General features: G+C 42.7%; 1 protein-coding gene across 6 annotated transcripts in view; it reads left to right on the top strand.

Annotated features, from left to right (window-relative positions):
* The window catches only part of fam222ba (family with sequence similarity 222 member Ba), a 222,570-nt gene that overhangs the window by 11,090 nt on the left and 188,511 nt on the right, over positions 1-22,969 (top strand). For 2 of the 6 annotated variants that reach the window (XM_060912364.1, XM_060912368.1), the window contains exon 2: positions 13,455-13,543. The exons of the other annotated variants lie outside the window; for them this stretch is intronic. The gene's annotated coding sequence lies outside the window, so the exon portion shown is untranslated. The remainder of the gene's footprint in view (positions 1-13,454; positions 13,544-22,969) is intronic. 6 annotated transcript variants of the gene reach the window in all.

Here is a 22,969-nt window from a genome sequence, read left to right as displayed (position 1 = left end):
GGAACAGAAACGAAACCAGAAACTTTATTATTTTTTATGTTCCGGAACAGAAACGCTTATTAAAAATAATGGTAACCGGTTAATACCGGTTTTTATTTCGTTCCTCAAAGTTTCCGTAGCCTACAAAAAAGTCATTCTTCTCCTGCGCAAGTTTCTATGACCCGCTGGGGTTCACGTCCTGTGTGACGTTCGCTGATTGAATGGAGAGAGCGGGAGGGTGGACTACTATCACGTCTCCACATCTTAAATAAGAGGTAAATATTGCAGTCTATCGTTATTCAAAAACGTCAATTTCAAACACGATATCAGTATATTTGTCCACGTTAATGAGAGGCTCACGAACGTTAACCTCTGTTAGCCCATCAATGCATAGGGCCTGACTAGCCTTTGGTAACACACTACTAAACGAATTATCTTTCATTTTTGGCACTTTTTCTGTTTGCGTAGATGGGAAGACATACCGAGAATCCAAATCGCCAACATTTGAAATAATAATAGTTTTGAATTATTTCTTGTCTTATTTAATGAAGGTTGTAATAGAATTAGCCTACATTTGGCTTAAGCTGGATGAGACAGAGACATAATTTTATAGCCATTTGTTAAACAGCTGACAGGGAACGTAATTAACCGTTCCGGGAACGAAATTTTTTTGTTCTAACCGGTTCGGGAACGTCTATTTAATGGTGGAACCCAAAACCGGAAACGTTAAAATTCCGTTTCTGTTCGGAACGAACCAATAGGAAAAAAAATCTGGTTCAAAGCCCTGGTTTGGTCTAACTGGATTAACTGGATAGATTTAATCCAGTTTGAAGCTTAAACGTTGTTGGTTCCACCCAGTTTTGCAGCGTTTGTGTCTGAATTCAGGCTGTGCAAGGAGATCATGAGAGACTGACCTGTCTGTCTTTGATATTTGGCTGCAGTCTGCTCTGTTTCTTTTTAACAACAGTTGCCGGATCAAATGGCTGTGCCGCCCTGCTTGTGCTTTATGCCCCATGAGTGGGCTCGGTCTGCCATTAGCATCTAATAAGGACATGCATTGAGTCTATAGAACAAAGCCGACATAAAAGCAGTCACATGAATGTGTGCGCGCACGTCTACCTTCTGCTCATATCTTGTACATCTTGTGTCCGGCATTCCATTGTGTGGCTGCCTGGCGTAAGCGAGCTTGTTTAATGCATTGAGATTAACTGGAGCACTTAAGAAGCCGCTCCGAGAGGACAATGGGGGAAATGAAGACCAGGCCAAAGCGACTCCTGCCAAATCAGGGAACAGGATCCGAAAGCACAAAAGGGTGAAGTCGGGTTATAGGAGACAGGCGAAGACACTTGACAAAGCCAGAGAAAGAGAGACCGACTATATGGTACAGTACATTCAGCCTGTTGTTGAAATTTCATCATTGCAGGCTCTGCTCCATTGCTCATAAATGCTCTTTGATGAATGATTTTCTGCCCCCGAGCCAGCACCCACCACAAATCCTTGTGACTGGCTGCCTTTTTTTCGAGCACCTGTCCCCACTGGCGGCTTGCGATCCTCTCAAGTTCTATCCACTATCTCTTGGCACTCTGTCAGCGTTGAGAATAAGTTGGAGTAATTCAAAAGTCAAACGCTCCTAGTAAGAAGTCATGACTTGCTTGTGTTTTTTTTGTTTTTGTTTTTGTTTTTTTCCCCTCGTCCCCCCATTTCCCCGTCCCCTTTTGTGTCCTTTCAACTTCTCAGGCTTCAAGATAAGAGCTGTGGAAAGTTCTGGCATTTTGGGAGCAAAACATAAGCACACTTCCTTTGCGTTATCTTCCGTGCACTGAATATCTGTTAACACTGAGCATATTAGGGGAGTTATTCCCTCTCTCCCCCTCTCTTTCCCTCTCTCTCTTTTCTGATATATGAGCTGGCTTGTCTGAGCAGACCTTCAATGAGTTGTGAGTGCGTGAGAAGTCACTCTGGTGTTGAGTGTTTGGACGCCAAGGATCTTAATAGCGGAGGAGGCGTAATATGACATTATTGCTCTGTGCACTGTACTGAGTGCTAATATAAATATATTGTCTGCTGTGAAGGCTCGCACAATATAAGGATGATGCTCGTGTCTACATGAGCTTGCGTTTGATATCGACTCTGTATTATACGCTCACCGGCCACTTTAATAGGAACTTGTTCTTGATTCTAAGATCCCTGTTCTTGGCTGGCAGGAGCGGAACCCAGTGTGGTCTTCTGCTGTTGCATGTTGAGATGCTTTTCTGCTCACCACGGTTGTTATGAGTTGCTATATCCTTCCTGGCAGCTCGAACCAATCTGGCCATCTTCCTCTGACCTCTCCGAGGCGTTTGTTTCCACCCACAGAACTGTCACTTGCTCACAAATGGCCTTTTTCCACTACCCTTTTTCAGCTCACTTCAGCCCGACACGGCTCGCGTTTCGACTACCTCAGAGCAGCACGACTCGGCTCGCTTCAGCCCTACTCAGCACCCAAAACTCGCACGATTTTGGAGTGGGGCTGAAGCGAGCCAAACCGAGCCGAGTGGGGCTAGGGGCGTGAGCAGACACTCCCCTGTGCACTGATTGGTGAGGAGGAGTGTCCTCACATGCCCACACACGCCCCGCGAGCGCGCTGGGATCTGTAAACACCGTAAACCCGGAAGAAGAAGAATTACGAATTACGAGAATTTCTGAAGCCTTATGCGCCTCGCCTCATCTATACGCTCTTGCCAGTATCTGTTGGCGTTGTCGGTGACTACAAGCCACAGCACCAAGACCAGCAACACTAACGACTCCATGTCCTCCATGTTTATTGTTTACTATCCGGGTCGTGAGACTACCGCTTAAAAGATCACTGATGTCACTGTTTGCGCCGCCTAACGACATCACGTGACGTCCACCCACTTTCGCTAACTCCACCCAATGTGTCCACCCACTTCCAGCCAGCACGGTTCAGCGCGGTTGTAGTCGAAATGCAACTCCAACAGCCCCACTCAGCCCGACTCAGCCCAACTCAGCACGGCACGGCTCAGCCCGACTCAGCCGCGTTGGTAGTGGAAAAGCGGCATTATTTATTTATTTATTTATTTATTTATTTTTTTGCACCATTCTGTGTAAACTCGAGAGACTGTTGTGTGTGAAAACCCCAGGAGATCAGCAGTTTCTGAAATACTCAAACCAGTCCATCTGGATCAAACCAACACCCATGTCGCAGTGAAAGAAAGTCACACTTCGAGATCACAATTCTTCGCATTCTGATGTTTGAAGTGAACATTCACTGAAGCGCTTGATTTGTATCTGCTTTAGTTTCAGTTCAGTTTTACAGGACTTGCCATTACCTAGTTTTGAATCTGCCTTTGACCAATAACCGGGGGGAAATCACTTGGGAAGAGTCATTACTCATTTACCTTGAATTTGCAAGAAAGGCCATTAGGAGTAAGGAAAATCCACTAGTTTGGTGTAAAGACAAAGATATTTCCCCTTCATGGTGACATTCATGCACAATTACCTCTGAAGAACCTGGTGGAGGATAAAGCGAAAAGTCTAACTTTCATATTTAACGTGTTCGTGATTTTAATTACATGATAACGTTAGCCTGTTTGCCAGTTTTGACTACTAATGTTAGCTCACTTGTTGTTAGTGAACTTGGCTAATCAAATGGTTGCCAGTAGAGAGAGAACTTCAGCTATGTTTGCTTGCCACATTAGCACAGTTACATTAGCTTACCGGCGGCACGGTGGTGTAGTGGTTAGCGCTGTCGCCTCACAGCAAGAAGGTCCGGGTTCGAGCCCCGTGGCCGGCAAGGGCCTTTCTGTGCGGAGTTTGCATGTTCTCCCCGTGTCCGCGTGGGTTTCCTCCGGGTGCTCCGGTTTCCCCCACAGTCCAAAGACATGCAGGTTAGGTTAACTGGTGACTCTAAATTGAGCGTAGGTGTGAATGTGAGTGTGAATGGTTGTCTGTGTCTATGTGTCAGCCCTGTGATGACCTGGCGACTTGTCCAGGGTGTACCCCGCCTTTCGCCCGTAGTCAGCTGGGATAGGCTCCAGCTTGCCTGCGACCCTGTAGAACAGGATAAAGCGGCTAGAGATAGAGATGAGACATTAGTTTAGCTATGTTATTAAATAAGGACAAGCTAGTTAAGACAAGGCGGCACGGTGGTGTAGGGGTTAGCACTGTTGCCTGACAGCAAGAAGGTTCTGGGATCGAGTCCAGTGGCCAACCGGGGCCTTTCTCTGTTGAGTTTGCATGTTCTTCCCGTGTCTGCGTGGGTTTCCTCCGGGTGCTCCAGTTTCCCCCACAGTCCAAAGACATGCAGTTAAGCCTAGGTCACAACCGGTCTACGTGCAAAAAAAACGCAAGAAACGCACGGAGGGCGCGCGTGTGATGTGCTGATTTTTGAGCCGTAGACCGGCCGCAGAGGTTCTTTGTCATGTCAAACAAACTCTACGGGCGCTTACATTTTTTTCAGGTTGCAAGACAAACTTATGGCCAACGTGCGTCTTTCTCCACGAACAAAAAAAAAAACGCAGCAATTTGGGGAAACGCCAAAAATCACACGGCCAAAAAATCGTACGTCAGATTGTGACCTAGGCTATAGGTTAATTGTTGGCTCTAAATTAACCATAGGTGTGAATGGTTTTGTCTCTGTGTCAGCCCTGCGATGACCTGGCGACTTGTCCAGGGTGTACCCCGCCTCTCGCCCTTAGTCAGCTAGGATGGGCTCCAGCTTACACGTGACCCTGCACAGGATAAGTGGTTAAGGATGATGGATGGATGGATAGTTAAGACAAAAAACAAACAAACAAACCCAAAAAACCACAGCTTGGCATATGACCGAGAAATAACAAAGCACAGAGTCCTCTATCCTGAAGACTTTGCTAGTGCAGTAAACTTAGTTACAGCTTTACCCCTGACTGTAACTGACACTGGAGACTCCTTCCAAAATGTTTAAAATGTCTCCTCACAGAAAACTTCACCCAATCAGTGATTTATACCTGTTTTTATATGGATTGTCCAATGTACAAGTCACTGTGTTCGTCAGTTCTACAGAAAAGAGCACGTTAATTTCTACACGTCCGAACTGCTGTTATAGACCCCTTCGCATGTTTGTAAACAAACCGACCGTTGCCAGGATGCGCGCGCAGCCTGGACCCAGAAACAATGGCGCTGCCCATTGACCGGCATTATGAGCTGTCAGATTATGCCAAACAATTGTCGTTACAAGATCGAGAATGCTACATAAATAAGTTAACTCTAACAAGTGGACATCGCCTACCGGATCCGCATTTAATTAAAGAGTGGACGGACGATGTTAGTAAGTTCCCTGGTATACAATGGCCAGATATATACTCGTACCTTATTGACACGACTTCAGTGTACACCCACGAAAAACTTCGTGCCTACAAGTCTTTAGACGCATATGATTATGTGCAGGCATGTACAACTTGATTAACAATGGGACATTCATATTCATTTTGTTTTAATCAAATTATGCCAGTGATGTGATGGCAATGTGGCTTTAGCTACAACAGCAAATACCAACACTAAACAGCAATTTGCAGGAGGTAATGGCATGAAAGGAATGATAGTGTAAAGAGTGCAGCTAAGAGAAATCAGAGCTGCGTAAAAAGCGAGAGGCAGAAATGAAACTGAACGGGGCGGGAGCTAGGTTAGAGCAGTCAACGTAAGTTGGCATTTAGAGTGAGGGCACACAATTTTACCTTTCCATCCTTGCTTTAAAATCGTGATTTTCGGAATACACAAATAATGATGGCACAAAATCTGGACTGCTTGAGTCAAGCGAGACCTCGCCTACAAACAAAATTGCATGCTAAGCTAAGTTAACATGCTAACAATATTCATTACATTGTGTAACTATGACCAGCTAATCAGACAAACGTTACCAAAGTATTTTGCTACATCAATAAACGAAGACTAGAAAGAATAAAAAAAGAGAGATTTAATAAATAGCCTGATCTTACCTGTGATGAAGTGGGCGCTGCAAACCCGCGCATTTTTGATGGTGCTTTCATCCCAGTCTACACGTTTGATAGCTTGTAGCCATAGACGTCGGTGTTTTTTTTTTTTTTTTTTTTTGGAATGGGTGAGATCCTGCTGGAATTCTGAACATTTTAACCCCATCACTGCTACGATTCTGACACCCGACAACACAACAACTAGGCATTTCCGAGTCTTTTTTGAGTCCAGGCTGCACGCGCAATTTCCTCTTGCGTATGAATGACGTTTACTGCGAAGGGATCTATAGAAAACTACCTGCTTTCTGACCAATCAGAATTGAGCATTCGTCAGGGTTGCGGTATAAATATCCTAACTACATGATGACCCTGAATGGTGCCACTTTTAGGTCATTTTTATGGTGCAAGGTTTTTAAGCTATGTTGAGGTAATTGAAACTAAAATGTGCTTAATGTGCTGTATGAAATGGTTACGAGTCAAAAATTGGCTGCGCCCCCTGAAGAAATTCTGTTGAGTGCTGTAACAAAGCGGCGTGCCATTCTGTTTGTGCATTTCTCTGCGTACATGTGGACATGGATAGAGCTCTGAAAATTAGGGCTGTAACAATATGCGTATCGAAATCGCGATACGCAGAGCCACGATCCGTGTCGCGATACAAGAAGGCAGAATCGCGGTACACCCTTTCAAACTTCTCCTCAGCCCAAAAACAGAGGCGCTTCCAAACTTCAATTTATGAATACTTTACTTTTTATTTAAATTACATTTTAAACTTACTTAAATTACTTTTATTTTTTTATATCTATTAGTAAGTCGTTTTTTCGCTGACCTGCGACAATCTTCTGCGAGTCACGCAACGTCCACACTCGCCACTGGCAGAGCATTCATTTCTTTTAAGCGGTCGCCATTCTGGTTGCGACGCGGGGAGCGAATCTGTAAACAAGCAGCTCATTGGCTGGCTAGGTGTGCCACAAGCCAATCACAATCACTTGACCGGAAAGGCATGCAGTGTTGCCAGATTGGGCAGGTTTAGGTGCTTTTTGGCTGGTTTTGAACATATTTTGGGGTGGAAAACGTTAGCAATATCTGGCAACACTGAAGGCATGTCTGCTTGGGCGGAAGCCTTCTGCGGCAGTTACATTTTGACACGCGGGCGGGCAATGTTTCACCATAAAAATTCCGTAATTTCCATCTGTTTTCCGCGATCACAGAAAATCATTGGCCCTATGAGAGTGAGACAGTGAGAGAGCCAACCCCCCCCCAAAAAAAATCTTAACGGATTTACACGATTTGGAAAAATGACTTTTTCAGAACCGAAAAAACCAGAGCTTCTGCCTCAACAGTATTATTTTGAGAAATAAAACAATCTTTGGATATACGTTTGTTCATTTTTGCATACATATTATTATTCTCTGCAGTGGTCTGAATTATTTATTAAATAGTTAATGTAAGTAAGTAAATGTTAATAAGTCAAATTTACTACTTTAAAAAAACATTTTAAAAAAATCGTGGGTGTATCGAATCGTGGGTCAAAAATCGCGATACAAATCGAATCGTGAGTTGGGTGTATCGTTACAGCCCTACTGAAAATGTGTTATTTTAGCACGAGGGACTTCAGAATAGGGGTCTTTTTATGAACGACACCGAATCTATGCTCTTGTTAGGACGCGTTGTCGGAGCCACTGAAAGGCGAATGCTATTTCGACAGCGAGCAAAGCAGCCAGATGACATTCTTCCTGGCAAATGAAAACACGTGCAGCCTGCCGTTTTGTTGATATAGTGAAACAAAGCCGGGGAAAGAGGAGCACTAGTTTTGTTTTTGCATGTGCGATGGTGGAGAGAGATCCGTTTCAGGTTCTTGCTGAGAGATAGCCTAGGGGAAGCGTATGCGGTGACCTCCACTGGACCCGAGTGAAAGCAGCCTGAATAGCTGTTTGTCTTCGGAGCTTAAAGCTGGCGCAATGCTGAGTGCGGAGGTTTCACTCACTAAAGCCTTTCATAGAGAACGTCACCCCTGCTGCAGGAGATTAACCACAAAAATCGCCAGTGTCATATTATCTTACCTTACTTTTAGAAGCCGAGGCTGGAGAAATGTTGTTTCTCGTTTACAGAAGCCTGAAAAGCCAAGGGTTCTCCTTTTTTTTTTTTTTTTCTCCTTTCCTCTCTCTGAGTTACTTTTTATTTGTTTTCTCATGATCTTGATATAACAGGATTAAGATCTTAATATCACAAAACATCGTTTGGCTGAGGTATGAGTCACGTATATTGGGATTTACAGGCTTGTATCACGGAGTTTGGAAAAGAAATCCTCTTATCATACGAAACAACAAATAAAATACAGACTTACATAATCTTTTAGCACATATGTACACTTTTTAAAGGTCATACGCAAGGGTCGGAGGTGAAACGTACAGTAGAGCATCAACTTTATTGTCTAGAAGAACGACCCAAAAAGCGAATTCAATCTATCTAGTGTCTAATTTGCACCCTAAAATTGAATAAAACGGTTAAAATATACTGTTTTGCCCAATTTTCGAAGGTTTGTTTACATCTCACTTGTGCGCACTTTCACCGCCAGGGGACCGTCGTCGTGACGTCATTTAAGCCAAACAAACTGAGAGCAAGTCTGTGTTTACTTGCGAACCGAGCACACGTGTACGGACTTTGGTCGTGAGAGGTTGTGTAAAATGTCTGATAGCGATTTTGAAGTAGGAACTCTCCAAATTGAGTATCGAGAGGTGAAACCATATATGTATGACCCTATGGCCATTGCGAAGCGATCGGTGAATGTGGCTCACTGGTTTGACCGTGCGGCCTCGGAATCGGACAGCGACTCGGCCGACTCTGATCACGGTGACCCCGGATCTCAACAAGACTCGCGCCCAAACGATTTATCCTGGTAGTTATGATAAATTCCTACTTTCGTCGTAATACTAAATAAGAACCCTTTTGAAGAATAATTAAACCGCCCTCCCTAGTGGATATAGGGAACGATTACTGGACAGCGCGCCGGTAGGCCACATTAGCCTGCCATCCGCGGCATTATACTATTTATAGCCGACTCTAAGCGAGGAAATATCCCTTTGTCTCATTTCCACAATGATTGTACAGGATCCCTCAAGGCCTCTGCATGCTCTTGCGACAAGGCTTTCGCAGATAGCTTTTCGCAGACAGTTGTAATTTATTGTTGAGCGGGGAGAATAGGCGTGCGCGATGTTATTCACCGGCACAACGCAAGGGGGCGCAAAGTCGCTAGGAGTAGTTGGTGGGTGTGGTTAGTGGAGTGTTTATCCTCCGGTTACTTATAATGACTAGAACTGGAGTCGTATAGATGTACGTACTTCCTCAATCAACCGCTCTTCATGCTGCTCCATCTTCGCTCGTGTTTTTAAAAATGCCGGTCGTGAAAACAAACCAAACCGGGAAAGTAGGGAAGCGGAAGTGCGTGTACAGCGGATGTAGAGTGGACCAATCAGAGCCCTCTTGTCTGCGATGCTGTCTGCGAGGCTTCTGCGGTGGTCACAATTTTTGGGAGGTGCGCGCAGAGCGTCTGCGAAGGTGGGGGGGCTACGCAGACACTGTCTGCGATGCTATCTGCAAGGACTGGGTTGTCAGCATAAATTGGCCTTCAGGATTCTTGACTTGTCAATTGCAAGCAAAAGTAAAAATGTTTACCTCCAATCTTCTCCTTTTTGCTTGAGCGTTGCTGCTCCGTTTTCTTCTTTGGCTGCTTGATTTTTGTTTCACGCGCACAATCCACTGTCTCCTCCTCTTCCCCCAAAAAAACCCAACCCTCTGGCTTCACGCGCACAATCCACTCGCTCTGCCTCGTCTCCTCTTTCGGAAAAAGCCGACCTACTCGCTCCGCCTCTTCTCCTCTTTCGGAAAAAGCTCCGCCTCTCCTTCCCTTTCAGAAAAAGCCAACCCACTCGCTCCGCCTTTCCTCCTTTTTCGGAAAAAGCCAATCCTCTCGCTCCGCCTCTTCTCCTCTTTCGGAAAAAGCTAACCCTCTTGCTCCGCCTCTTCTCCTCTTTCGGAAAAAGCTGACCCACTTGCTCCGCCTTTCCTCCTCTTTCGGAAAAAAACGACCCACTTGCTCCGCCTCTTCTCCTCTTTCGGAAAAAGCCAACCTACTAGCTCCGCCTCTTCTCCTCTTTTGGAAAAAGCTAACCCTCTTGCTCTGCCTCTTCTCCTCTTTCGGAAAAAACTCCGCCTCTCCTCTTTCAGAAAAAGCCAACCCACCCGCTCCGCCTTTCCTCCTTTTTCGGAAAAAGCCAATCCTCTTGCTCCGCCTCTTCTCCTCTCTCGGAAAAAGGTAAAAACTTCTTCCTGAACCGGTCCCGTTGTTACAGTTCACTGCACAACAATAAGGCATGGTTTTTCTTTGGAAATTCCTGAACGCACGTCTGCACTCAAGCCGAACGGCAATGTAAGTAAACGGAAGTGGACTCAACTCAAGTGGTTTGTTTGGCTTAAATGACGTCACGCGCCGAGCGGTCACGAAAATAGCCGACAGAAATTCGCCAAGATCCGCGCTAATTATTACTTATTAATAATATTTCTTGGGACCAGAAGAAAATTACAGAGGGTTTTTTAACGTATAAAGTTTCAAATGTGCATAAAATTAAAACCGTTGCCTATGAGCTTTAGTTGTGGAGTAGCTAGCTCCCTCAGCACTGTGTAAGCTTGGTTAATATTACCTCAGCAGGAACTATTTAATTTCAATAGCTAGCCAAGTGTGCTAATGTTGGTCAAAGTATTATTTCATGTATTATAACCAGTAGCAAGCTATAACTACATTTGGCTAACTATTATATTGTGTAAATAGTAGCCAATATTTCTAGCCAATTAAATTTGGCAGTCAACTAGGTAACTATTACGCAATTAAAAGGGTTTGACAGGTTTGCTAGCAAGCTAGCTACCATTCAGGAATTTTAATGGTGTTTTTAGGTACCCAGCCTCACTAGCAAGCTAGCTAACATTATCGTATTCTATTGTGTAGAAATCTACTGTCACTAAGTCAACTAGTGAAAATTAGAGTATTATATCATGTAAAGAATTACACAGTCCCAAGCAAGCTAGCTAAAATTATAGTATTGTATTGTGTCACTACAAAGTTATTCAGGTATTTTATGGTGTTTTTAGGTACCCAGCCTCATTAGCAAGCTAGCTAACAGTAATTCTTCACACAATATATATACCGTAAATAAAGTCACAAGTAGGCCATTATGTTGTGTTAATACGTACACAGCCACACTAGCAAACTAGCTAGCATTTTGTTGTATTGTGTAGAAATGGACCCGGTGTCATTCGCAAGCTAGCTAACATTATAGCGTTGTGTAGAAATGGACCCAGTGTCACAAAACCAATTAGCTATAATTAGAGTATTAATTTAGTATTGTGTAAATAATTAGTCACAAACAAGATAGCTAACGTTAGAGTACTATATTGTGTAAATAAATACCCAGTGTCACTAGCAAGCTAACTAAAATTATAGTATTGTGTCGCTACAAAGCTAGCTCAGGTATTTTATGGTGTTTGTAGGTACCCAGCCTCACTAGCAAGTTAGCCAACAATATATATTGTGTAAAGAATTAAACAAAGTCACAAGCAGGCTACAATGTTGTTATTTTTATTTTTAATATTGTTATTTTTTTCTTTGTCTATAATTGTAAAGCGTCCTTGGGTTTTTTTAAAGGCGCTATATAAATTGAACTTTATTATTATTATTTATTATTTGTGCTAATACGTACACAGCCACACTAGCAAACTAGCTAGCATTTTGTAGTATTGTTGTATTGTGTAGAAATGGACCCAGTGTCATTAGCAAGCTAGCTAACGTTATAGTGTGTAGAAATGGACCCAGTGTCACAAAGCCAACTAGCTATAATTAGAGTATTAATTAGTATTGTGCAAATCGGCGTTTCTCAACCTTTTTTCAGTCACGGCACCCTTCAGAAGTATGCAAATTCTCAAGTCACCCCATATAAAATATACGCAGTCACGCTGACCATACGCTGACCCCGGCAGTGACGTCGTGACGTGACGTGACATGGGAAAGGGGGCCATGAGACAAATTTTGATGATGTATGAGGCGGCGATGATCTGCATTAGTGTAACTATCGTTTTTTTTGAATTTTTAATTCCTTTTATTTATTTCAATGTTAGAATATATAATTTTTTGACCGCACCCCAACGAAGCCAGACGGTACCCCAGGGTGCCGCGGCACCCCGGTTGAGAAAGGCTGCTGTAAATAATTACAATCACAAGCAAGGTAGCTAACATTAGCATACTATGTTGTGTAAATAAATACCCAGTGTCATTAGCAAGTTAGCTAAAATTATAGTATCGTATTGTGTCTCTATAAAGCTAGTTAACATTTCAGGTATTTTATGGTGTTTGTAGTTACCCAGCTTCACTAGCAAGCTAGCTAACATTATAGTACAGTATTGTGTAGACAAATACCCAGGGTCACTATTGGCCCTTTTCCACTACCCTTTTTCAGCTCACTTCAGCTCGCTTCAGCCCGACACGGCTCGCGTTTCGACTACCTCAGAGCAGCACGACTCGGCTCGCTTCAGCCGCAACTCGCACGGTTTTGGAGTGGGGCTGAAGCGAGCCAAACCGAGCCGAGTGGGGCTAGGGGCGTGAGCAGACACTCCCCTGTGCACCGATTGGTGAGGAGGAGTGTCCTCACATGCCCACACACGCCCTGCGAGCACGCTGGGATCTGTAAACACCGTAAACCCGGAAGAAGAAGAATTACGAAGTACGAGAATTTCTGAAGCCTTATGCGCCTCGCCTCATCTATACGCTCTTGCCAGTATCTGTTGGCGTTGTCGGTGACAACAAGCCACAGCACCAAGACCAGCAACACTAACGACTCCGTGTCCTCCATGTTTATTGTTTACTATCCGGGTCGTGAGACTACCGCTTAAAAGATCACTGATGTCACTGTTTGCGCCGCCTAACGACATCACGTGACGTCCACCCATTTTCGCTAACTCCACCCAATGTGTCCACCCACTTCCAGCCAGCACGGTTCAGCGCGGTTGTAGTCGAAATGCAACTCCAACAGCCCCACTCAGCCCGACTCAGCACGGCACGGCTCAGCCCAACTCAGCCGCGTTGGTAGTGGAAAAGCGGCATAACAGGCTAGCTAGGATAAAGTCAGCAAGTTTTCTTTTATTTAATATCTGCTTGACCATGGACTCATAAGGTGTGTTTTATTGCCATTTTACGAGGAGGAAATTTCCCTCCTGTTCTTATTTAACCATCTTAAGAAGATCTTAAAAGCACCATCTGTAAAGTGATCTTATCTCCAGTTAAGTGATTCATGAATAATGTTAATGCATCTATAATGTGTTCCCGAGCTCGTAATTTAAACTGTTTATTCAAGAACATTGGTTCCTGAATTGGTTCAGTTGTCATTCCCCCCCCATTTCCTGTAAGCATTCAGAAAGCGTTTCTATGCTCTTTGTGATGCCAACTGAAGACATGTTTGTTTCCAGCTGACTCATTCAGGATTATAGTGCCGTGTTCGTGAAGGATGGCTGGTCAGGGCTGTTTCTGGACTCAGGAAACTTCTGAAACAGCAAATGTATGTATTATTTACAATACCTTAGTGAGGTTTGGGAAAGTGCTTCAGGATGTAGGACAAGATGACATGTAATATACCTGCTCAGAGTGCTGGCTTTAGATCAAAACCCGACATCAAGGTCCCGTCCCGTCCCCCCCGTCCCCCCTCCCGCCGTACCCATTTCATACTCCTCGGCTTGTAGTCATTTGTCATGAAAGAGTCTGAACAATGCTCAGCGAGCACTGAAGCAGTGAAAACTTGGCTTAACAAATTACTGCATTCTTTTCCGCTTGCACTCCAGCAGTCTTCTAGAAAGTGTCTTTTAAAGCAGGAGAAAAAAAAGTGTTGAGTCATTGCGCACTAAATCAAAAAGCTTGCTCAGTCAGGGACTGGCATGAGGTGAGACCGGCTCCATCTGATTGCTACCTCGCGGCTCCGACTGATTTATCAGCGCTGCCCGCTGCAGTTATCAATCTCGCATCGGATGAGCGCCGGGAACCGAGACTTCTGTGCGTGCTAATGTATGACTTGCTGAGCGAGTGGGTGTGAGTGATGGGAAGAGAGGGAGGAAGGATGAAAGAAAGGGAGATGGATGGAGAGAAACGGAGAACAGCAGGAGGCAGAGGATAGGTGCAGTGACAGACGAGAAGGAGGTTTAACGTTCACGTCAAAAGCAGCAGAGCCTCCTGGGACGCTTCTGAACCGTTTCAGGGAAGAGTCAAGCCCACATGAGCTGAACACATGACCTGCACACGTATTAGCGGCTTTTATTTGAAGCTTTTTATACACACAGGCACACTCAGGATCATGTGGAAGGCAGTTGGTGGAATGAGTACACGGGTTGCCACAGGGAATGGTTGCCGAACATCCGAATGTGCGAAGACTCTGTTCAGGACTGGCAAGCGCACTGTGCACACGCTGTACGAGTGAAATTTTTACGTTTTCTACTAAACAGTTCTGCAAAGTACAGATTTTCCTGAACCGGAATGTGTTTTTATTTTGCATGTATCTCAGAAAGCCAAGCCAAGGTTAGAAACTAGCCTAAATAAAATGATTTCACTATCATTTGGCAAAAGTAGCCTAAAACGTTAGGAGAAGAACTCAACTTTGGGCATTTTGGTATGAGACGAGCGCCAATGGGTTTTTCCTGACTGCAGCATACGGTGTATATAAACCAGCGAAAATATACTGCTTACATAAAATCTTAATTCAAAAATCTGAAGTGCAATGTTTAGGATTTATGCCTGACATTTCCTAAACCTTTTAGCTAAATGACCCTTGGGATGCATGATGTAGGAAACAAAGCTGCATGTAATTTGTTATACTTTTATTATCCACCGCCCAGACGAAGTTTGCAGGGAATATAGAAACGGGTTCTGTCCGTCCAGTCACGTTTTTGTTTCCGGGCCATATCTTGAAGATACCTTCATGAAACTTTTGTATACCTATCAAGCAACATGTGAACTGGTGCCTTTTGCTATTTTGGATTTTGGAAAAAAAGTATTGTCCAGATTTTTACATAGATTTTGACTTAGTTTCTAAGAGCAGTGTTTGTTTCCGGAGCATATATCCAAAACTATTCATAATACGGATTTGAAACTTGGTATACATGTTAAAAAGGTGATGTAGATGTGCCTTTTCGTACTAAGAAATTTGAGAAATTTTCATGTTTCCAAGGAAACAATTTCAGACTTAGTCTCTCAGGTTAGTCTTCAGGGTAGGTTTTGTTTCCGGAGCAGAACTTGAAAACTGAGTGGTATGGTCTTGAAAGTTGGTATACGTGTTGATTAAGTAATGTATTTGTGCCTTTTGATACTAAGAAATGTTAGAAATTTTAATTTTTAGCTCAGCTGGACCAAAGGTCCGGTGGGTTTATGCCATGGGCTGCTGAGGTCCGTGTAAAGAGGTAGGGTTGGGTTCCTGCAGCAGAACTTGAAAAATGTGACAAATAATATCTCGAAACTTGGCATATAGGGCGGGGGATATAGATGACCTCTGTCTTCTTGTTTTCATATGATTTCTAAATTCTGTATCAGGGGCTTCAAAGTTTGGGAGAATAGCAGGGTACAAATAATTTACAGCAGGGTGCAAAATGGTAAAATGTCTGCCACTGGGGGTTTCAAAGGGGTGTGTGCCCCCCTTTGGGCACGGAAAATTTTATGAAATGCACTGAGAAATGGTGGCCTCTGGTAACTTTTAACAGTGAAAATAAAGGGTAATCAATACTATTTGGAAACTTGAAATATGAAACCATACCTCAGTCATTTTATCAAATTTCAGAAATATTTGCAAACAAACACATAAAAAGTAGTCTGATTGAAATCCACATATGGATGATATAATAATTTGAATAATAATTTAAATAATTTGAGTCTGATGTGCACTTTGACTAAGCTAAGGTGACAAGTTTCTCCAGATTCTCTAATACTATTGAAGAATATGGTGAAATCTTGAATACAGATGAACAAAACAACTTCAATTATAATCAAAATGTTTATTTTTTGGCAGTCAGTAAACTGTTACATAAAATGCAGCTACATGTACTTTATCAGTGTCGGTGAAAAACTAAAGGAAAAATTTATGGGTGACAATCAAACGAATCTATGTAAAATAAATATATAAATGTATGTCTGGTCAAGTTATTTCTCCACACATACATTTTATAGATAGATAGATAGATAGATAGATAGATAGATAGATAGATGTGTGTGTACATACCAAAATAAATCAAATCAAAGAAAGTAAGATTATATGATGTAAAAATATTTCTTGAATTTACATATACATGTAGAGACCTACTGAATAGAAATTATATAAATCTAGTAATTTAGTGCGGGTTAGGCACAACAAATATTGAGTCTTTATATATATATATATATATATATATATATATATATATATATATATATATATATATATATATATATAATATGCAGTAACCCCCAAACTGGGAGAGTGGCTCCAGCAAATCCCAGGAACAACATCTGAAGCCTCAGTCCAGAAGAGTGCAGTACTAGGAACATCGAAGATACTGCGCAGAACCCTCAAACTCCCAGGCCTCTGGTAGAGGACCCAAACTTGAGGATGACATGGATACACACACAGGGAGAGAGATGCAAGTATGAATTTTTCATGGGGCGGGATGATTTGGAACAGGTCATCTAAAATTGGGATAACATTTACCCGGGACGGGTATTTGAGGCGGGTCGTCTAGCGTAAGCTTGATTAGCGTTGTTACACACGCAGTTTGTTTTTTCGAGCAGCTGTCAAACGCAGAGTCAACTTTACGATCTGCGATTATAATGTCTTAAGCAAGGCTGAGAAACGGTGGACTAAGACGTATTTATTTTTCTATATCAACACAATGACAGAATAAATTTGCGTTCAAAACGTACTTACCTTTCCCTCTGGACCTTTTTAGCCACGCATCCAGCATGGAGCCGCTTGCAACTCTCTTCGTCGCCATTTGTGAGTCACATGATGGTATGAACCATTCACAGTCCATGGAACACTCTCTAAGCCAATCAGAGTACGGCTTACATATGGCACAAGGGGCAGTAATGGCTGCACTCATGTCGACGATGTAAACAAAGTTGACGTGGCAACGGACATGCATGACATAGTGGATGTAATTTACGTTCACAACTTTTTTTTTTTGCCGTCAGAAATATTTAATATTAAATTTTGTGACTCGACTGACAATAGCCGGCGGCATAACAAGCCACAGACGGCGATTTGCCGCCGGTGACCGGCTACTTTTGAGACCGCGGCTGTATCGGGTTTTTAATCAGCGTGTGTGTGTGTGTAGACTGACGTCCTGTCCATCAGAGTGTGTTCCAGCTTTTCTCCCAGTATCCTCTGAATGCACCAGTTTTCTAATTAACTATAAAAACAAACAGTATCTTGAATGTACTAGAATGCGCCATTTCATCAGGCTCTTAACGGAGTCGTTCTTTTTATGGCGGAATCTCATTGCAGCATTTTAGCAGGCAGGCAGGCACATAGTGTAATGTCTAGGATCTACAATGTCATTATGTTCTACCCCATGCAGTGCATGCATATAGTGATTTTAGAAGCAGTTTGGGATTTGACCACACTGTGTGATGAATGCTTAAACAAAAGTACAAATTTAAAAAAAACAAAAAAACAAAAACGAGCATAAGAAACATTAAGCTGGGGTAAATATCCGTGACGAGAACCCACCATAGCGGGGTGGGTAGGTAAATAAATAAATAAATAAATAACCAACCAACACTTCTGAAACATAAAAATTTATGATGATGATCTTGCCTCGATTTTCACTTTCTGTGGTTTATGCAATATGAATGCACAGTTTATGCAACGTTATAGGCTTATTAATATTTAAATGCATTCAAATAATAAATCTTCTAAGTGATTAAATTTCACATGCATTTTTAAAGGAATTTGTCAAACGTAATGTAATATAAACATGTTTTCAAGATTTACTGTGTGTGTTGTGGGTGTGTATTTTTTGTGTATGCGCTTGTGGGCATATTCACTTGAGTGCACTTTTGTTACATATTTTTCTGGCATGGCTGCATTAAACATTTTTTTTTTAATGCCGTCCACACAACGGCAGCACAGCTTTTGAGGACAAAAAGTCAACTTTCAGCATTTAAAAAAAGCTCCTAACCTTGTGTGACCTACTTTTTCTAAAACATGAGGCTGCCTGGTTGGATTTTACCGATGCAGTATGAATGTGGATCGCAGGCTGCACTATAGCGTATGATCGGCTGAGCACGGCGAGGGGGAGGGGCGGTGAAAAATTTGACTAAGCGCCCCATCGCCAGAAGAATATTTGGCTAAATCTGTGCGCGAGCGTTCACTCACGGCCGGGCCATTTGTCTTCCCGTATTCGACGTCCCAGGGTCCCGTCTCACGCTGACCGTCCCTGCATTGGAGCTTCCTGTAATTAATAGGGACTCTCACCTGCCGGGGGAACCACAAGCTCCCATGATGCCGAGGGAGGGAAGGATGGATTGGAGAGGTGTTATCTTTCAGGCCTGACAAATATTCTCTCTGTATATCTCAGCTTTCACTGACAGCACACACTCTCTTAGCTTGTGCTGTGAGATACAGAGCTCAGAGAAACTCTACACACTGCGCTCTTTAAAAAAAAAAAAAAGGGGTAAACGGGGAGCGTTGCTGTCAGAGAGCAAGAGAGAGATTGATATTCTGCTATTTTTCTTTCGTTTACTGTTTTGTCTGAGTGTCTAGGTGGTGCTTTAAAAGTATCGTTCAAGGCTAGATTGATATTTGATGAAATATGCACCAAAAATAAAAATTTGTGATACAGATGTCTGGTATTTTTCACTTCATTCATTCTGTTAATGTGAGCGCTTCCTCACAGGAAGTGTTTTGGATATTTTCTGTCTTCTTCCTGAGCAAACTTGAATCATTTGAGTCATTTGCCCTGAGATTATTAAGGAAATGGCCCGAATGAATCACGACTGATAAATAAAACATGGCAAGACCTTCAAATCCTGCGTTTTCATCTCATTGTAAGCCACACCTCGAAGCAGGATTTTTAACTCTGTTTTGTCACCATTTACGTCCCCAAGTATCCATGCCGAATTTGATTAACCTTCTTGTGTGAGCTGGGCTAAAAATAGTGCAGGCAATTGGTGAAATGCAATAATAACTGGACAAGCAGTCCTGATTAATGGATCTGGCGTGAAAAGCAATTTTAAGTAGTAGCGTAGTGAGTACTCGTGTTTATTTCTCTTTTTAAAAAGTTTTATTTAATTTTTTTTTTTCTGCCAGATTCAATATTTAATATAACTATTTAGTGTTGCAGGTTTGTTTTTGTGCACTTGGCCATTTAGACCCCGTCCACACGTAGCCGGGTATCTGTGAAACGAAGATATTTTTCTACGTTTTGGCCTGTCATCCACATAAACACATCAAAAACGAATATTTAAAAAAAACTCCGGGCAAAGTGAAGATTTTTGAAAACTCCATGTATGCCTTTTCGTGTAGACCAGACCTGGGCATTTTACGGCCCGCGGGCCGCATCCGGCCCTTTGGTTCATTCTGACCGGCCCGCGTAAGGTTAATGAGAAATTACAAAATAAACGTATTTTCTAATTTTACCTCATGCATGGACTGAATGTGCATTGCTTTTATTTTGAAGTTGTGTTCAACAAAAACGCAATGCGCGCGACATGAAAATGACATGAAATTCCACGAAACCTAATCCCGCGATAACTACTTCCGTAATTTGTCCAGACCAACCACAAACTTGTACGTCATCCTTCAAACGTTCTAGCCAATCACATAGTGTGACGTCACCAGACGTCAGAGCCAATCTCCGGCGAAAAGCACCAAATGAGGTGATTAGACTACAAATGTGGGCATCATTATTATAATATGATGTATCTTGCTTGATATTTGGAGTAGAAAGACAATACTGTGATGTCTATTGTGTTTCGGGGTGAATGTGACTGAAAAAAAAAAGTACAAACGTTCACGTTTTGTTAACCATTGTTTTGGGAAATTTGATTGAATAAATGACATTTTTGTAAGGCAACCTCGTTTTTTCCGTACTCTTACCAGTCTTAGCAGCTTGTAAAAACAATGTTAAGGCTCGGTCCCACTGGCCGATGGACACAAAACGTATGCAAAAAGGACACAGCGGACGAGCAAAATTTCGGGGGTGGGTCTATCCGTTTTCATCCGCTCCAGAAATGGACAAAAATGGCGAAAATTTGCGAAAACAGAACGGAAAAGAACGGACGTGGGTAGTATATAGCGGGGATGTTAAACGCATGTTCATAGGAAGCCTAGCGGATGGAAGTGGATGACAGCTCCGAAGGGGTTACCGGTGATAACTGAGAAGCGGACGCATAGCAGAAAGAGCGGATGCATAGCGGATGAAGGGGATGCATCACGTACGCCTAACGGAAACAAAGGGGATGTTGCGCGGATGTATATCGGATGCAGACCGTTCATTGCGCATGCGGGGGGTATGAATTGCGTCTGCTCCGCGGATATAAAGGATGCAGCACGCACGCCGTCAGCATAAAGCGGAAAGACGTGCTGGCGGCTACATCTCGTTTTTGAAGAAGGCTACATTGATACATCTCTACTACATCTTGTATCAACACCATGGCTGTTCGACTCGTACTGAGATCCAGATGATTTTCTCCCCCCTTTTATACAAAATATCGATTGTCCGCTAGGTGTCCTTCTACATACTCTAGACATACTCCAGACATCCTAAATATACGAGATACATCCCAGATATAAACGCTTTGTCCGTTTTGAATACTTTATATACGAGATGCATACGCTTACATCCTTTCTATTTCCGTGCTACTAACGACGAATAGACGTTTCATGTACCTTATCTTTCCTCCCTCTTTCCGTTTTCAGCTGCAGCGGATGTGAGTTGCGAGGATGCCCAGAGGATGCAGAGAGGATACAGCAGACGTTTAACAGATGATAACGGACATAGAACGTTTGTTGCTCGTATATGTCGTGGATTTACATCGTACACGGCGGAAAGTTCATCCGTTCTAAAAGTTTTGTGCAGCTCAAAACTTTTTGCGCGGATGAAATCACAGTGGACGGATGCTCGATGGATAGAGCGTATGAAGCACGTATGCAATGAGTACACAACGGATGCGTAGCGTTTTCCAACGGATGGCAAAGATTTTTTTACGTTTTACATCCTCTTTGCATCCGTAAGTGCAGTGGGACCGGGCCTTTATTTACTGCTTTATATAAAGAAATACAATTAATATTATGCAGAATTTTAGTTCAGCCTTTTGGTCCGGCCCTCCACAAAATTTTCTGTTTCTCATGTGGCCCCATGGAAAAAATAATTGCCCACCCCTGGGGTAGACAGAGATAACCGGAGTTTTGCGTTTTAGAACGTCACAGTCTGCGCCAAAAAAATGACGACAAATCTGCCCTGACGTCAAACGTGCGACCTTTGTTGACTGCAGAAGCCAGATTAAGCATGGACAAAGAGTAATGGATCGGAGTAGTGCCTTGAAAGCGTTAATTATTGTGCAGGTGCTATTTACATGTTTAATTTTAGAAGCCCAACTACTGACAAGATTCCCAATCAACATTTTCTTGCGTCTTTTGAAGTTTATACTCCAAAATTGTGTTTAGAAGCGATTCTGTCTCCGAGTCTGTCTGTCCAGACGAACGAGCTTGGCGCCATGTTTTATGTTTAGGCGGAAGTGACGCCAACAGCGGGCTATTCTGATGTGATTGGGGGTAGGATTTGGGGAAATAATGCCATCTACAGGTTTGGAATGCTTATGAATGTGATTGAAAACGCAGATGTTCGGTTATGTGTGGAAGGGATTTTTTTTCGAAGACAAGGTGGTGTGGATAAAACATTTTTATAAACGGAGGGGGGGGGAAATGTTCGGTTTTAAAAATACCCGGCTACGTGTGTACATGGCCTTAGCCTGAGATTTTATAGAAAATTTTAGTCTAAATGATTCAAGTCTGGTAGATTTAAAAAAAAAAAAAAAATGGCAATAACCTAAATTATTATACATACAGGTCACTTTTTCCATGGAATAAAAACATTATTCTATTCCATTCTAGTGGGTTTATTGATGGCATGCAATATTGTTAGCATATCTCTTCTCCTCCATGTATTCCGCAACTCTCCCCAATGGAGAATGAGCATGCAGTATTGCTATAATATTGCACGTTGTCAAGACAACACGACGTCACACATCGGCACTCATGCGGCGATCCAGTGACAGCTTTTCTGCTGCGCATACGCACAAACATATTTCTTTGTCAGCCGGGAAAGAGAGAAGACGAGGCTAATCCAGTGCTAGGTTTAAGCACTAAATAAATAAACTGAAACTAAAGACACGCTGAACGTCCAAAAGGCTACCAAAACTTCATTATATATTCTTGACGTGTATTTGCAAGAGAAAAACATACCAATGGACATCGAAAAACTGGAAAAGAGACACATTGGTAGGGTTGCAAAATTCCCGGGAATTTTCAGAGTGGAAAATTTCCATGGGCATTAACGGGAATTTATGGGAATTTTGGGGAACTTTCGGGAATTTTCAAAACCAACTTTACTTAAAAATTTATACAAAAAAATAAGGTCCTTTTTATTCAGACTAGGATATTTCTCTGGGTCTCTGTTCTGTTCAGAAGAACATACAAGCAAAAACAAGCATGTAACTAATTAAACAACTGAGAAAATTAATAACCAACAAATGTTTTACGACCTGGCGACTTGTCCAGGGTGTACCCCGCCTTTCGCCCGTAGTCAGCTGGGATAGGCTCCAGCTTGCCTGCGACCCTGTAGAACAGGATAAAGCGGCTAGAGATGATGAGATGTTTTACAAAAACAATATGGGTTTTCCCTGGTACATGTATAATGAATTAAGCAATAACCACTTTGTGAGAACTTATCTTCAAAAGCAACTTTAACTC

The sequence above is a fragment of the Neoarius graeffei genome, chromosome 28 (genome assembly GCF_027579695.1).
Source record: "Neoarius graeffei isolate fNeoGra1 chromosome 28, fNeoGra1.pri, whole genome shotgun sequence".
Classification (NCBI taxonomy): Eukaryota; Metazoa; Chordata; class Actinopteri; order Siluriformes; family Ariidae; genus Neoarius; species Neoarius graeffei.
Note: the sequence above shows the minus strand (reverse complement) of the source record. Positions and strands in the feature narration are given on the sequence as shown.